This window comes from Rattus norvegicus, chromosome Y (assembly GCF_036323735.1).
Source record: "Rattus norvegicus strain BN/NHsdMcwi chromosome Y, GRCr8, whole genome shotgun sequence".
Lineage (NCBI taxonomy): Eukaryota > Metazoa > Chordata > Mammalia > Rodentia > Muridae > Rattus > Rattus norvegicus.
Window position 1 is genome coordinate 55,196,476 of NC_086040.1, and position 7,230 is coordinate 55,203,705.

The 7,230-nt window shown below is 42.0% G+C and overlaps 1 long non-coding RNA gene and 1 pseudogene across 1 annotated transcript; both read right to left on the reverse strand.

Moving 5' to 3' along the window:
• Positions 1–284: 284 nt before the first annotated feature.
• LOC120099645 (uncharacterized) lies at positions 285–1,432 on the reverse strand. The gene is made up of 2 exons (XR_005498757.2): positions 1,252–1,432; positions 285–720 (listed from the first exon to the last, which is right to left on the reverse strand). It is a non-coding gene; the product is annotated as an uncharacterized LOC120099645 (long non-coding RNA).
• Positions 1,433–1,509: 77 nt separating this feature from the next.
• On the reverse strand, positions 1,510–3,557 carry LOC134484385 (Y-linked testis-specific protein 1-like; annotated as a pseudogene).
• Between the last annotated feature and the right edge of the window lie 3,673 nt (positions 3,558–7,230).

Sequence of the window (7,230 nt, forward strand, 5' to 3'; positions counted from 1 at the left end):
CAGCACCTCTGCATTGGAGTCACCGTCAAGAGTTTTCTGAGGATAAGCTTACATGTGAGTAAAAGACGGGAACTTCCTGAGGCTAGATAAGATAAAAGGGCCTACAGTTGTGTAGGAAGCCATCCAGACGAAGGAGAGCCAGGCAAGAATAGCCAGTGCAGGAGCTCTGTGTGGTCATCTAGGGGCATTGAAATATTACAGGATACAACAGAGTCTAACAGTGCTCAGGGAAGCTAAACACAGAAACCACGTAACACCTGACATAAACTCACGGCATCCTCATGTTCTTTTTTAAATTACTTTTTACTGATCATACAAAATAATGGGCTTCATGATACTTTCAGGAATCGATAGATATAAACTTAGTTTGGCATTCACTTATCTTTAGTTATCCTCATCAAAATGTCCTCCGGGTAAGCCTCCACCTCACATCCACCTTCTGTATTGATGGCTTGGCTGTTGTTTAAGGAACCAAAGAGACCAATATGGATGTGGTCCAAGTTCATCTCATTCTAGACCCACTCTGTTCTTCCTGGGCCTCCTGCTTCACTTTTTGAGAACTCCATCTTGGAATTACTTCGTCCCTCAGCATCCTCTACTCCCTCATGTGTTCTTTAGTCTTTCTTCCACATCACCATCAATTTAATCTTTCTTACCCTCATCCTGGTCTCTTCTCTGCATGTGAAGTTTGGATTTATTTGAAAAGATGACTTTAGCGGCCTGGAGAGAAAAGCAATTGATTAAGAGCTCATCCTCTTTGAAAGAGAACTTGGATTTTTTTCTTTGAGCTCATGTCTAATGGCTCCCAACCACCTTTAATTTCAGCTCCAGGTGACCTGACTATTCTTGTCTCTGTTGTCTCCTGTATTAATGCCCTGCCCCTACACGCATAATTAAAAATAATACTTCTACAGATGAAAAACAGGTTTCATTAAGTTTTGTTAGTCAAAGAATCCCCAATCTTCTCTGATTCTGAGTCTGCTTGGATCAGTTTATTGGGTTTCCCCTTGAGTTCCAAGACCACCTCCCTGTTATCTGCCCCTCTTTCCCCAACGGTCTGTTTCTCCCTCAAACTTAACCTCTGAGAGTCTATCTATTTCTGGCCCCCCTCCACTGCTTCCTAAACATCCATCTTTTTTTTTCCCCCGTGCCATCCCTGCTCCTCTAATCCTCATCTCCAGTTCTTTCCTCTCCCTAAAGACCAGACCAGCTCAGTCCTGTTTGTTTTAGCCTATGTGACATTAGACTTACCTTGACCTTTCTGGCTTCCTCTCAATGTTCCATCCACCACAGTCAGTCTCCTCCACCAAAGTGTTCACACACAGAACGTCACATCGCACATTTTAATTTTTAGAGCAAAAACAAATTCCACTGGAAAAGATACTGGGGTTGTCAAAGGCCCTTGGGTATCTGAAACACAGAAAAACAAACATTTTCCCCCCAATTCTATAAATTACCCATCTATGTCCCCCAAACTTTGTGAATTTCACCTTAACGGATCTTTTCCATCAGATTATAGACATAGATGTGGACATCGCCATCAAACTTGATGAAGTACACGGAAGGCTTGCCTAGTACTTGTTAAATAACTTTTCCCATCTTTTTGGACCCATCGCTTCTGGTGAACTGCACACATTGACCGGTTAAGATGTTTCTGTCAATGTCTGACTTCACCTCTGCTGGAGTAATCTCTGGAATGATACGGAGGTTACCTTCTGTGTAATCATCCAGGAGATGGTAGATGTATAGGACTGGATCTTTCTCGTAGGTGATGTAAAACCAGTCCTTCATGATCGGCACCTGGGCTAGATCCACCCCCCTCCAGTTGTCCTTAGAGCCATGTTTGCCCTCAAATTTATGCTCCGCAGCTCGGCCAACCATGTCACTTGAGAGATGGGCGTCTTTCACTTGAGGAAACACTACTTTGTGAGTCAAGACCTTAAGCTTTAAAATCCTCTCATCGCTATTAAGTGCCAGTCCGTAGACACAATCAATTCCATCATACTTGACCAGATAGAGAGAGGAATTTGTTGACACTTGATCTAGAACTATGGCCTTCCCCTGGGTGATGGCTCATCACCTTCCTTCCATCCGTGAGAAATTCTGCAGCCCACAATGTTCCCCAGGGCCTGGGGAGAAGGCCTCCTCCTCCTCCGCTTCTGGAATGATGGTGTGCTCATCCTCCTCAGAGACATCTTCTTCTTGGCTGCAGACCTAGTGTAGTAGGCCACGGCACTCCTGGTCCACTGTCTTGTGGCTATAGTTCTGTGTTCAGGCTTCATACTTGCCCATGGCTTGGGTTTGAAGAGCTGACCTGCTTAAAGCAGACACAATGGTGTTGCCTCTGTCATATGAGTGCCTGCAAGAACAATGGGGGTGGGGTGGGGGAGGGCGCTTGATCAAGGCTCTTGTCTAAGAGAACTTTGGAGCAGGTGAGGAAGGCGATGGTAAACGGGTTTGAGCATCTGAATCTAATTCTGTCATAATCAGATGTTCATAGGAGGGCTGGGCAATGGTGGAGCACACCTTTAGTTCCAGCACTCAAGAAGCAGAGGGAGGCAGACCTCTGTGAGATCAAGGGCAGCCTGGTCTACAGAATTAGTTCCAGGATAGCCAAAGCTACCCACAGAAAAACCCTGTCTCAAAAATCAAAATCTAAAGTTCATAGGAAAATGAAAAAATGGTTCTCTACAGCTCAGAATAACATATTCAGACACATTTCTTCAGGCCGAGGCACTTTTCTTCTGCTGAGGAACATCTCTTTAAATGGCTAGGTCAGTGTGGGATTAAGTATCCCTGTCCCCACTTTAAGCAAGCAGAACAGAGAAAGGATAGCAAAGGAGCCAGAAGGGTGGCCACACCCCTCTTCTACCCTCTAACTATGAGCAATGTGAAAACATCCACAAGTATCTGCCCAGAGACAAAGCACACCAGTCCACTGGCTTTCGGTACTGTGCATCCTGACCCAGCCCCAGATTTATTCCGTGATGCTGTTGGATCTTCGAACGCAACAAGAGTCTTTTGTGTAGGCAACAACAGCCATTTAGAAATAATATCTACTGGGTTTGGGATAACTCAGTGGTAGAGCAGTTCACTAGCAAGCACAAGGACCTGGGTTAGGTCCTCACCTCTGAAAAAAAATATAAAAAAACAAACAAACAAACAAAAAAAAAAAACAAAGGAATATTATCTCCTAAAATGCACAGGGAGAAAGAGAAGCTTTGGCATTTTAGTAGAATTATGAATTAGATATTGTTAGCAAAGTATAATGAACTCCGGAGACTGACTAGCCTAGACCATCCGCCTAGCTCTCAAACGTGGAAGACATTAAAACATAAGGTTAATTGATGAACGAGGGCAAACTTTTAGCTTTCTGGGCTACAAGGGTCCCAGTTATCTTCATAAATGTATTTACCGAAGAAAATGTCCTAGTCGTTAAGATTCTGTCTTCTGAAACTGGTCAGGCACCAAAAGGCTGATGAACAATTGTGGGGTTCAGGAGCTGAACTGGCTTTCACACACCACTGCGAAGATAGTGAACCCACCTTCAAGGTAGTCTAATGCCTCCAAGTGGAAGAGATGCGCAACCTCCGCCCAGTGCTCTGTGACATCATCCAGGCTCTTCTTATGTCATAGAAGCCCTCAGTCCAGTTCCTTCCCTAGTTACCCTTAGAAACTTCCAGGATCTAGGTTTTAGCTTCTCATGTAGCCTCCTTGTGACCCAAAATAAAGTCCCCACCCAAATATTCTGCCCAAGTAGCTCTTTTCATGCATTTTTATTTTCTAAAAAAGAATTTGGTTTCTGAGTCACCAACATCCTTGATGGTTATTTTCCCAACTCCTATCTTTTCTTTGGTTATCTTTAAGTCATTCTCCATATCACAAATATTGCTAGGCTCTCCAAGACAGCCCACTGGATAGCACACCAAAATTAGCTTTATCAAAACCCACAATTAGAGGAGGGCCATTTTTATTCAAACAAAGCTGGAATTTGACAGGATTAAATACCGTGTTTTAAAGTCAATGACAATCATGAATTATGGATTTTTTGCAAAGAACGAGAAAAAATTATCTCCTGGACGTGCTTCCAAATTCAGGATAAACTGATGACAAACCCGATATCGACCAGTCATATTTTAAATGTCTTTATGATTTACCAGCACTTCTGGTTACAAGGAATTTATTAGATCAAATGCAGTAAAACAGGATGAAATAGATGAGGTAATTTTGGTTTTGAAATATGGGTAGACAGAATACTGGATGCAGGTAAGTATGGAATTTACCTGTAAATTACAGGGCACTTTAATTGTTTGTGTCACATAGTTCTTCAGAATTTCAAAAGGATTCTTTTCAGAACACTCCCCTGTCCCCATTACAGTCTGACCATCCCTTACCTCTTCCCAATAATTCCCTTCCACTTTAACATTATAATTTTTTTAAATGTACTTAGAGCTTAACAACTTATGGCAGCTTATTAAAATCTGTCCACTTTTCTTAGTGTACCATCTGCTTTTTCTCCCTTCTATCTTAGTTTTAAGCACATTTTCCTTCACACTTTGAACTTTACTCTCTCTCTGCCCTTATGACTACTCTGCCATTATGTGACGGTTGGTCCACTATGTGGCTGACCTCAATGTGGGGTTAACTCAAATGACATGTTTTTTCCCCCTTTTCTCCCCTTCATCTTCCTTCTTTACCAGCTGAGATTTACAGCCTTGGGGATTTTTTTTACACCTCGAAAGCACACACACACACACACACACACACGCATATACACACAGAAACACTCATATAAACACAAACACACACACACATACATACACAAACACACACATATGCACACACAAACACACACACAAACATACACATATAAACACTCAAACACACAAATACAGAGAGAGGCAGAGGCAGAGACAGAGAGAGACACAGAGAGAGACAGAGAACCCATGAGAAAACATGTGATATCATCTTTCTAAGAACAATAAACTGAGAGAACTTTCAAAAAAGGGAAGAACAAGTAGGCAACAAGAAAAATAATCTAATCATAGCCATCAACTTGAGGAAGAAAGAGTTTGTCTCATTCTAGGCTTCTAGGTAACAGTCTGTTACTGAGCGAAGTTGGGGCAGGAACTCAGGCAGCACTCTAGAGGCAGGAAAGGAAGCAGAGACTACTTAAAAATGCTGGGTACTGGATTGCTATCCATGACCTACTCAGCTTTCTCTCCTTCTCATACAGCCCAGGACCACCATCATAGGGGATGACACTACCCATAGTGGGCTAGACACTTCCACATCAACCATCAAAAAAAAATTCCTTACAGATGTGGCCAAAGGCCAATATGATGGAGGCAATTCTTCAGCTGAGGCTTCTTCTTCCCAGGTTGAGTCAAACTGACAATAAAAACTAACCAGGACCCCTGCACACCCATTCTGATTGCCACACTGTGTGCAGTAGACAAGCCATTGGAATAAACTTAGCTGTTGATCACTGGATGAATGGCTTAAAAAATGTGATATACTTAAATGTGACTTTCATCTATGAGTAAGACCAAAGGGTTTTGTTCTCAGAAAAACGGATGGAACTGTAAAATACAAAATGTTAAGTGAAACAAGCCAGACTCAAACAGACGATTGTGAAATTTAGATTTTAATAAGGGATATTAAGTGAAAGGGGGCATTTAGGAAGAGGAAGGGGAGCAGCAGGGTGTGTGTATGTGTGTGTGTGTGTGAGTGTGAGTCTGTGCAGGTGGAAGTGGAGGTGAGTTGTGAGGATGAAGATGTCTAATGTACAGTATAAACCTGTACAAGGAGTCACAAGCAATCCCACTGACTTGTACATTTAAAGAACATCGATATAAGAGAGCTGAGTCTAAAACAATGTTTTGATTAAATTGGGGGTTTATAGTTTAGAGATACTATAAAGTTTATTCATATTTTCCTTCCCACATGTGGCTCTTGCTGTTTCGAGCTTGATACTGGTGACAGGATATGGCAATGAACTTTGGTGTCTGTACCTCATTAATAACCCAGAATTCATGTCATAGAGTGAGGCTACTGTGGGGAAGGAGGTAGTTAGAAATCTTAAGGGTACACCACGTGGGAAAAATATTGCCCACCCCACTATAGATTTCCAAATATTCACCGTCATCTCTGGTTTGAATGTAATTGCCCAAAAGTAATTTTCTGGAGATCAATCCCCAGTGGGAATGAAGTTGTGAAGAATTGATTAGATAAATAGGGATGCAATCTACAAATAAAAATTCATTAATGATGCTATTGTGGAAAAAGGTTAAATTATGAAAGGGAGTTTGGCTCCGTCTCTTTTATCCTAGCCCATTGGATCCCTTCTGTGGTGACAACACCCACAAGAACTCCTTCCTCTGCCAATGGTCTCTTCATCTTGGATTTGCAGGCTTCTGAATCAGAATCATACAGAATCTGTATCATTATAGACTAGCCAATCAGTGCCATTCTGTATGTCCACAGAAGCCTAAACGTGCCTCAGAAATGTGAGCATATGGGTCATATGTGAAAGCATAGCTGGCAGAGAGGAGTAGGTTGTTAGTGCTGACTGAAGACAAGATGGGATCAAGGTTAGTGTGTGTGCTCTTAATGAAAGAAACAGCACAGAGGAAGAGTGTAGATTGGAAAGGTGCAGCTTAGAAGGGACTCAGACATCTACTGTTGGCCTTGTTTGGACAAAGAGCCATTAGGTAAGAGGAAAGATCACTAGGGATAGATTCAGCCACTGCTTTTGTCTAGCAGAACTATTTTTATAATCCTCATCTTTGAGGATGTAAAAGAAAACTGCCTGGAGTCAGTTGATATGTCAGTAACCATCAAGAGTGTGTCCACTATTACAGAGGGACCCAGGAAAAAGCCTGATCTTGGAAATTCCTTTGCCTTCCAGAGATGAAGACTTCTCCCCGGCAACACTGGGCAATCCATCTACGTCAAGAAGGGCATCCAACTAAGTCCAGATTAGTGGTTCTTAACCCTTGGATTGAGACCACTTTGGGAGCTCAAATCACCCTTGCACAGGAGTCACATATCATATATCCTGTATTCCAGACATTTACATTATAATTCATAACTATAGCAAAATTAAAGTTATGAAGTAGCAATGAAATAATTTTATAATTGGTGTATCTGTATTTAAAGGTTATGTTACGAAGGTTGAGAACCACTCTTCCTGACCCCTCTAAAATATGCCTGTTGGTATGAACTGGA